The sequence below is a fragment of the Pseudorca crassidens genome, chromosome 20, assembly GCF_039906515.1.
Source record: "Pseudorca crassidens isolate mPseCra1 chromosome 20, mPseCra1.hap1, whole genome shotgun sequence".
Taxonomy (NCBI): domain Eukaryota; kingdom Metazoa; phylum Chordata; class Mammalia; order Artiodactyla; family Delphinidae; genus Pseudorca; species Pseudorca crassidens.
In genome coordinates, this window is record NC_090315.1 from 2773427 (window position 1) to 2783901 (window position 10475).

Consider the following 10475-nt stretch of genomic DNA (forward strand, 5'->3'; position numbering starts at 1 on the left):
AGGCCCTTAGCTGTGTAGAGGTTAGGTGTCCCACCCACCAGCAGACGGCAGCCTCCAAACAAGTCAGGGCCTGACAACCAACTAGTCTATGGGCCAGTCATGCCCATAAGACTGCCCACAATATTCTATTTCTTTTTTTTTTTTAATATTTCTTTATTTATTTGGCTGCATAGGGTCTTAGTTGTGGCACACAGGATCTTCGTTGCAGCGTGCGGGATATTTAGTTGAGTCGTGCGAACACTTAGTTGCGTCATGCATGCGGGATCTAGTTCCCTGACCAGGGATCCTGGGCTCCCTGCACTGGGAGCTCGTAGTCTTAACCACTGAACCACCAGGGAAATCCCTCTATTTCTTTCTTAAACTGACTACCAGTATTTCATCGACATTATCTAATTGCTTTTTACATGCCAGTAGAATGCCTGTTACATGCCTGTAGCAAAAAATATAATGCAAGGGACTTCCCTGGTGGAACTATGGTTAAGAATCTGCCTGCCAATGCAGGGGACACGGGTTTGAGCCGTGGTCCAGGAAGATCCCACACGCAGCGGAGCAACTAAGCCCTTGTGCCACAACTATTGAGCCTGCGCTACTGAAGCCCATGCGTTACAACTGCTGCAGGCCCCATGCCCAGAGCCTGTGCATCACAACGAGAAGCCATCACGATGAGAAGCCTGCGCACTGCAACGACGAATAGTCCCTGCTCACCGCAGCTAGAGAAAGCCCACGTGCAGCAACAAAGACCCAATGCAGCCAAAAATAAATTAATTAATAAATTAAAAAAATATATATATATACATACAATGCAAGAGGCTTCAAATTTTAAAAAGAGTTTATTTGGAGTCTTAAGACTTGCAATTCAGGAGACACAGATACAAGTAACCCCTATAGAGTGTTCAGGGAAGAAAAAGAGTCAGGGGCTTATAAAGCAAAAAGCCCTGAGGTTTTTAAAGTTGCCTGGTTGAGAATTGTAATTGACTCTCACTCAGAAAATATTTGTCCTTAAGGAATCCCGAGTTATTTTAGGGTTAGAGTCAGATAAATAGCTTGAGTTTCTGACAGGTGTTCTCTATGACTTCATCAGGTCAAAAGGTCAGAGTCCATCCAGGTGAGACATGCATAACTCACACTCCCTAAACATACTACCCCCAAATGCAGCACTTTGACATATTAAATATCTTAATAAGAAACAGACATATATGTATAATCGAGACAGGAAGACAAGAGCATGGCCATCTTGGAAAATGACTGGGGGATGGCCTTGAGCAAACAGGCCCAACACCTGAAGACTTCGGGTTTTTTTGTTTTTTTGCGGGGTGGGGAGGTGCTTCACCACGCCGCCTTCGGAACCTGGGACCCCTGAAGTGGAAGTGTGGAGTCTTAACCACTGGACTGCCAGGGAATTCCCCAAGGCTCTGGTCTTTGAGTCAATAACCAGAGACCCATAGGACTAAAAGAGTAGCTCTATCTCTGTTCCACTGATGTATGTACATAGTTTCCAAAGGACAAAAGCGGGGCTGTAAATCTGCCACGTAAGATATAAAGGCCTGACACACAATCCTAAGTTGTTTTTGCAGGAAGCAGACCCGCCCCCGCCCCCCACTCAGGCACTCAGGATACTGGCCCTGGGTAGTTAAGGTGCAGATTAAGGGAATGATTTCAATGGGCCCAGACTCCTGCTTATTCCCATATATAGAAAAGCACTAAATTCCTTAACTTGAGATATCTGCTTTTCTTTATTTTTTAAATTTATTTTTGGCTGTGTTGGGTCTTCACTGCTGCATGAGGACTTTCTCTAGTTGTGCCAAGCGGGGGCTGCTCTATCTTTGCAGATGCACGGGTTCCTCGTGGTGGCTTCTCTTGTGGTGAAGTATGGATTCTAGGTGCACAGGCTTCAGTAGTTGCGGCACGCGGGCTCTAGAGCGCAGGCTCAGTAGTTGGGGCGCACGGGCTTAGTGGCTCCGCGGCAAGTGAGATCTTCCCGGACCAGGGCTCGAACCCAAGTCCCCTGCATTGGCAGGAGGATTCTTAATCACTGCGCCACCAGGGAAGTCCTGCTTTTCTTTAATTAACAATAATCTTTTGATGTTCCGACTACACGGTCTTTGTTGCAAAAACTCCTCTAGATCCTGGCTCCTCCCTGACCTTTTCAACTATCTGAGAGGCTGCCTTCCGGGCTTGAAGTCCTCAGAAAACCCGCCAAATAAAACAGAATTCTCAACTTTTAGGTTGTGCATTTTTTTTCAGTCAACATGCGTGTGAAGAGCTCTCTGCTTTTCATTTAGTTCTCTTTCAGACCAGTTTCTTGGTCAGCCGACTGTGTGTTGGGCTCAAGGTGGAGGCTGACGCAGCCTTTGGACATAATGAAATTGTGGCTGAGAGAAACGCCTCCCATGGGAGAGGCCCGAGGAGCTGACAGACGATGGCGTCCCCTTGAGGACTGTGCAGGCAGACAGTGAGTGCTCTGGGATTCAGAGGAATGAGGGAAAACGGTCATGATTAGAATTCAAACAACGCAAAAAGCAGCAGCAGCAGCAGCAGCTGGGCGTCCCTGGGTCCTTGCTGTCTGCCACCAGCCCTGGTGGGGCGTGAAGCGCTTCACGTGCCCTGATAAAATGTTTAAACCCAGCTCTGGGGTCAGTCTTGGGAGTTTGTATTCAGCCTCTAGACCCCAAAACTTTCCTGCTGTGTGACCTTGGGGAAGTGTTGGGCTGCATCCAGCAGTCCTGCAAGCCCTGTACTTGCCCAGCCTCAAGACTGAGGAATGCCTGAGGTCAGCAGCAGAGACATGTCTAATATGTGGGGGGATCTCACCCACCTGAAGCATAAAGTTCTTTGTGCCACACCCCACTGTGTGCAGCAGATGGCGGGCAGGACAGGGCAGCTGTCTTCTCTACCAGGTGTTGACTAAAAAAATACATACAACCTAAAAGTTGAGAGTTATGTTTTATGCAGTGGAAATTTTTCAAACTTGAAGCCCGGGTGGCAGCGTCTCAAGTAACCTTGAGAGAACTGCTCCAAGGAGGCGAGGGGGGGAGCTAGGATATACAGGAGTTTTGCAACAAAGGACAGGTGGTAGGAACAAAAGATTACTGTTAAGAAAACTAGGGACTTCCCTGGTGGCACAGTGGTTAAGAATTCGCCTGCCAATGCAGGGGACACAGGTTCGAGCCCTGGTCCGGGAAGATCCCACATGCCACGGAGCAACAAAGACCGTGCGCCATAACTACTGAGCCCACATGCCGCAACTACTGAAGCCCTCGCGCCTAGAGCCCGTGCTCTGCAACAAGAGAAGCCACCGCAATGAGAAGCCCACGCATCTCAAGGAAGAGTAGCCCCCGCTCGCCGCAATTAGAGAAAGTCCGCGCCAGCGACGAAGACCCGATGCAGCCATAAATAAATATATTTTAAAATAAAAATTAAAAAAAGAAAAGAAAATTAGAAGTCTCAAGCTAAGGAATTTAGCGCTTTTCTGTGTATGCGAAGATGCAAGAGTCTGGGCTCATTACAATCATTCCTTTGATATGCACCTTAGCTATCCAAGGCCAGTGTCCTGTGTTTTCTCACCCTGAGTTCCCTCGGCTCACCGTGGGGAATGGCTGCAGTCTGATGGCTGCTAGATGGCAGGTATTCTCTGTTTCCTTCCTGAGTTCCCTCGGGGCTCACCAGCTCACAATAGGCTGTGGCTGCAATCACTGGTGACTGTGACATCCTTTATTGACATGGCAGGAAATATTCCATTTCTCACGGGGAAGAGGGAGGTTGCCTGTTCCAGGAAGAACTGACATCAGGTTGGTTCACAGGTTGCCAGGAAAACTGGCAGAGAAGCACTCCCCTCAGAGTCCCTTTGATAAACTGTCACAGTGGAGATAGTCCTAATCTAAAGATTAGAACAGGGACTTCCCTGTGGTCCAGTGGTTAAGACTCCGCGCTTTCACTATCGTGGCCCTGGTCGGGGAACTAAGATCCTGCGAGCTGAGGTGATGGGGTGTGGGGTTGGGGGAGTATGTAGGCATTTACTGATTAGGCTTTATGATTAAGAGGGAGGTCAGTCAGGTGAGTGGGGTGTAGGTGAGGCAGGGACTGATCGGGCAGGGGATGTACAGAGAGCAAGAGAGCAGCCATCCGGCTGGGCCTGATCATACAGGAAAACACTTCACTTCTCTGACCCTGCATTTCCCCCAGAAATCTGATTCTCCAGGTAGGTTGCTGTGAGAAATGCTAATAATGAAACCGAGCAGGACCCTGCAGGGTCCTCTGAGGTACAAAACCCCTCCTTATGTTTGTTGGATTCTCTGGTGGTCCAGTGGTTAAGACTCCATGCTTCCACTGGAGGAGGCACGGCTTCTATCCCTGGTCGGGGCAACTAGAATCCTACATGCCTAGTGGCTAAAAAAAAAAAAGCTTCAGCCTCCTAGACCTTTTCTGAGTTCCAAACGGCAAATCCATAGTTACTAATTAGGGAAGGGAGGGAATGCAGAAACAAAGGAGGAGGGGTCAAGAAAACAATAGTGCAGGGATAAAGCAGGGTCCTGGTTCCACCTCAAGGGATATACATAACAATATATTTTTGAGTTCTTCTGCAGGATCTGAGGCCTCCACCCATGTGGAGGATTGTAGCTTCTGGCTGAACACAAGCACATGGACCCCAGACTGGCTGGAACCAGAAGGCTGATGACTGAGATTCCTGAAAGACCACCCTGTTATCTCATCACCAACCAATCAGAGGAGGGTTACACACCCTGCAGCCCACCCCCAGATTTTGCCTATAAAAATTCTTCCCAGAAAACCATTGAGGAATTTGGGCTTTTTAAGTAAGTGTTTCTGCAAACTTTATTGATCCTTCTGATCTCTGGTGGCCACGGCCTGCAGCGGCTTGAAGCAGGATTTCCCTTCCCTGGCCAGAGAATGAATTCAGTTAGGCTTCAGCAGCAAGACCAGTGAATCTTAGCCACTAGCCCAGTTGCCAGTGACAAGGCCCTCAGCAGGAAGACCCTTTTCTTGTCATTTTAGCAAAGTTATATTGTAACAAACTTTTAAACCAGGCACACCCATGCTCTACTAATCTCTGGCTCAAGCACACGTTTCAAGTCTTTTAATCACAGAATACCTTGCCTAACTTGTCATTTCTTTCTGTAGATCAAAGAAGCAGAAATGAAAAATAAGTAATTAATAGATGACCAGATCTCTTCCCTAGATTCCCCTTCAATGGTCTCACAAACAAACTGTGTGAACAAGATAACATCTAGGGGAAGATCACAAGAAGTCCACAATCCTGCATGCAATGGAGGATGGCAAAGACTCTGATCCGCCATCTTGAAACCATGCACCTCAGATTGGGACTTGAACCCCCGTGCTGGGACTCAAACCTGGCCAGGACCCTGATTGGGATTTGAACCCATGCGGCTGGGACTCAAACCTGGCCGAAACGCAGATTGGGACTTGAACCCAAGTGCTGGGACTTGAACCTGGCCAAAACCCACAGCCTTCCAACTGAGATCGCACACTTGGCTTCAAGACTTAATGAAGCTCAGGTTCTTGATGTCTAATCGCAGAAAGAATTCAGTGATAGACAAAGTGATAGGTAAGAAGTGGATTTATTTAGAGAGAAACACACTCCACCAGACAGAGCGTGGGCCATCTCAAAAGGTGAGAAAGGCACGAGGGTGTGGGGTTGTCAGTTTTTATAGTGGTGGGTAATTTCTTATAGGATAATAAGTGGGAGGAGTATTCCAGCTATTTTGGGAATAGGCAGGAATTTCCAGGAATTGGGCCACGGCCCAATTTTTGATCCTTATTGTCGCCTTAGAACTGACATGGCACCTGTGGGTGTGTCATTTAGCTCACTGATGTGTTACAATGAGCATATAATGAAGCTCATGGTCTAGGGGAAGTCAACTTGTCCACCATCTTGGACCCATTTGGTTCTAATCCGTTTACGTCATGTCCTCGGGCTATGTCATCCTTTCAAACGTTGTGCCCTGCCCCCTTCCCTCCTGTTGCAATCTCAATGATTAACTGAGATGACGTCCCTCCTTTCCTTTAAAACTTTCATGGCCGAGCAGAATCTCTAGAGGTGGTTTCTGGGGGACGCTGAGTCCACCATCTCCCCAGATTGTCAGCATTCTGATTAAAGGCACCTTTCTTTTCTATGGACATTTGTGAGTATTTAATTGATTTTGTAAGCTGTGAGCAGCAAGACCTCCATTGGATAACAGCAGGTGGAGGCTCCAGGTCCCCAAGCCCAGCCAGGCCTCCGTATAGGTGCAGCCCAGAGAAGGCACAGAGACTCTGGGACGAGGCACGGTGCCCCTCATCCCTCATGCCCCCCAAGTTGAGGAGGTCTGGCAGCGATTAGAGCAGAGCGATGGAAAGCGCTCTTGGAGTGGTGGGCCTGAGGAGCATTTCTCGGGACAGACCTGAGCTGTAGATGCCCAGGGTGCTCCCCCTAGTCATTCCCTGTCCCCCACGGACACCACCGGCAAGCTAGCACTAGGGCGGCCATGCCCCACAGTAACTGCGTCGCGGGGCATGTTGGGGGTGTGGGTGTGGCCAGTGCATCCTCTCCTTACCTGCTCTGGAAGCCCTGTGATCAGGCCCCCCCATCCTCTCCATTTTGCACAGGAAGAAACCGAGGCCCAGAGAGGGGGTTTCTCTTGCCTGTGCTAAGTAAATGCCCAAGACAAAGTCAGATGACCAGTGTCCTCAGGACAACAAAGTAGACTGAGAAGATCTTAGAGTCTGGGGTGACTTCCCAGGGGGCAATCAGAGGACTGTCAGGAAAGGACACAAGTCAGTCTGGGATGAAGTGAGGGAGCCACGTGGATTACAAATTAATAAAAAGAAAATTCTGGGAGTTCCCTGGCAGTCTAGTGGTTAGGACTTGGAGCTTTTACTGCTTTGGGCCTGGGTTCAATCCCTGGTCTGAAAATTAATATCCTGCACCCCATGCGGTACGGCAAAAAAAACCTGAAAACAAACAAACAAATCTTACAGTGATCAGGGTTGTGGTGAGGGTAAACAGGATCACAGCTAGAGAGTAGTCCTAAGCCTTATTTGGGTTTCCATAGGAAGGGATACAATGCTCCTACACATGATCACTATTAGATATTTTAATGAATTTATTTTTCAATTATAAATAAATATCTTAAAGAAGAAACTGGATTCACAGCTGTAAGAGGTAAGCCAGCTCCACTTGGAATAAACAGAGGGAAACCCACCTGCAGAGAAAAATCCAGTGAACTTCTTGGTTCCATTCTGCACAGGACCCCTCTGTTTATGAAACTGTGGGCTTCAGATTGGGACTTGAGCCCACGTTCTTTTAACTGAGATCACACACCTAGTCTCAGGACTTAACAAAGCTCAGGTTCTTGATGTCTTGTCACAGAAACAATTCAGTGAGAGATAAAGTGATGGGTAAGAAGTTGATTTATTGGGGGGGGCTTCCTTGGTGGTACAGTGGTTAAGAATCCACCTGCCAATGCAGGCGACACGGGTTCAAGCCCTGGTCCGGGAGGATCCTGCATGCCGTGGAGCAACAAAGCCCGTGAGCCACAACTACTAAGCCCACGTGCCACAACTACTGAAGCCTGTGAACCGAGAGCCCATGCTCCACAACAAGAGAAGCCACTGCAATGAGAGAACCGTGCACCGCAATGAAGAGTGGCTCTTACTCGCCGCAACTAGAGGAAGCCCACGCGTAGCAACGAAGACCCAACACAGCCAAAAATAAATTAATTTAAAATATATATATATTTTAAAAAGAGAAGTGGATTTATTTAGAGAGAAACACATTCCACAGACAGAGTGTGGACCATATCAGAAGGCAAGAGCGGCACCAGGGTATGGGGTTGTCAGTTTTTATAGGGATGGATAATTTCATAGGCTAATGAATGGGAGGAGTATTCCAGCTATTTTGGGGAAGGGGTAGGGATTTCTAGGAATTAGGCCACCACCCACTTTTTGGCCGTTTATGGTTGGTCTCGGATCTGTCGTGGTGACTGTGGGTGTGTCAATTACTGGGCTGATGTGTTACAATGAGTATATACTGAGGCTCAAGGTCTGGTGGAAGTCAACTCATCCGCCATTTTGGACTTATTTTGTTCTAATCGGTTTGGGTCGTGTCCTCAAGCTATGTCATTCTTTTAAAGATTGTGCCCTGCCACATTCTCTCCCGTTTCATTTAGAAGCAGAAATTCCCCAAACGTGTTAGTCTGGACTCGTAGCTGACTCTCCACCTCAGTCGAATGCACAGGAGGTTACCAGTGGGAATCCACCTTTGTATTGTTGAACTCTGCATATAATCACCGGGCTTGGAGCTAGGTGGAGGCCAGGCACTCATTCTATTTATGATTTCGGTACCTGTGTGATGTGTGTGATGCCAAGTAGAGTCAGACAAGCAGCTGGTGTGTCAGGGAGACGTGTCAACTGTGCATTTAACCTGTAAAATCCAAGCATATTGGTTAAGCAGAGGGTGTGAAAGAGCTGCTTTTTTTTTTTTTAATTTATTTATCTTACTTGCTGATTCCAATAAACTGTACCCGAGGGGTCCAGGTATTAAAGTCAGACTAGTCACAAAACCAAGCGTTTCAGAAGACATGGACATTCAAGATCTTTTGTATTTCTAATGGTGCTACAATGGGTAAAAACCACTTTGAAAAAGTTTGCCGCTGGGTATTGGAAAAATACTTGTTTCTCCTTTACTCTCACTCTACTGCCATACTCAACACTATTTTTTTTCATTGAAGTGTAGTTGATTTACCATATTGTATTAGTTTCAGGTATGATTCAATACAATAGTAATTCAATATTTTTATAGATTATACTCCATTTAAAGTTATTACAAAATAATGGCTATATTTCCCTGTGCTGTACAATAGATCCTTGTTGCTTATTTCTTTTATACATAGTAGTTTGTATCTATTAATCTCCTTCACATATTGTGTCCCTCTCCCCTTCCTTCTCCCCACGGGTAACCACTAGTTTGTTCTCTATATCTGTGAGTCTGTTTCTATTTTATCATATACATTCACTTATTTCTTTCTTTTAGATTCCACATATAAGTGATAACATAGAGTATGTATCTTTGTCTGATTTATTTCACTAAGCATAATACTCTCTAGTTCCATCCATATTGTTGTGAATGTCAGAATTTCCATCTTTTTATGGCTGAGTAATATTCCATTGTATGTATGTACCACATCACCTTTATTCATTCATCTGTTGATGACACTTAGGTTGCTTCCCTAACTTGGCTATTGTAAGTAGTGCTGCTATTAACATCGGGGTGCGTGTGTCTTTTTGAAGTAACCACACTCAACACTTCTGACACCAGAAGTGTGGCTGTTTTATCACACCAACCAATTGTGGCACCAACTGGGTGTCCTACAGTTCAGTGAATTCTGACACTAATTCGGGTTAGTGAAAATCCCTCAGGTTAAGGGCTCAGTCCCATATGATTTGTCCCCACTTCAGAGGCCAATTGCAAATAGTGGGTACCCATGTTACCCAAAACTTCTGTCTGATTTGGCTGCAAATCAGAGGTTCCCCTAACTGCCCTCCTCAAATTGGATTATTCACTAGAACCATTCACAGAATTCAGGGAAATACTCACTTACTTAGATAGTTTATTATATTTTAAAGGGTATGATAAAGGATACAGATGAACAGCCAGACAGAGTTACAGAGGGAGAGATCAGGAAGGGTCCTGAGCATAGGAGCTTCTGTCCCTGTAAAGTAGGGGCATGCCACCCTCCTGGCACATGGATGTGTTCGGCAACCTGGAAGATCTCCAAGTCCTGAACTTAAGAATGCATGATCCATTATTAACTCAATCTCCAGTTCCTATCCACTTCCAGGGATGCAGGGATGAGGTGGGGCTGAAAGTTCCAAGCTTCTAATCATAGTTTGGTCTTTCTGGTGATCAGTTCCCATCCTAAAGCCATCCAGGAGCCTACCAAGCACCACCTCATTTAAAGCCAAAGACACTCCTTTCATCCAGGAAATTTAAAATGATTTAGGTGCTCTGTGTCAGAAGCCAGGGTCCAAGATCAAATTTTAGAACAAAAGATGCTCCCAGGGGAATTCCCTGGAGATCCAGTGGTTAAGACTCCACTCTTTCACTGTTGTGGGCACGGGTTTGAGCCTTGGTCAGGAAACTACGATCCGACAAGCTCCGCGTCGCAGCCAAAAACAAACAAACAAAAAACTCCTAGTGCTCTTATCTCTTAGGAAAATACAAGGGTTTGGGGGGCGCTGGGGAACCTGGCAGAGCCATATATATATATATATATATGTGTGTGTGTATATATATATATATGTGTGTGTATATATATATACACATATATATATGTATATATATATACATATATATATGTATATATATATCTTTGCTGTTATTTCACAACCCATCTCCCAGAGGTCTTTCCAAAGAAAAGCTTTCTTTCATAACAAGATTTGCAAGAATATTCACCATAGTA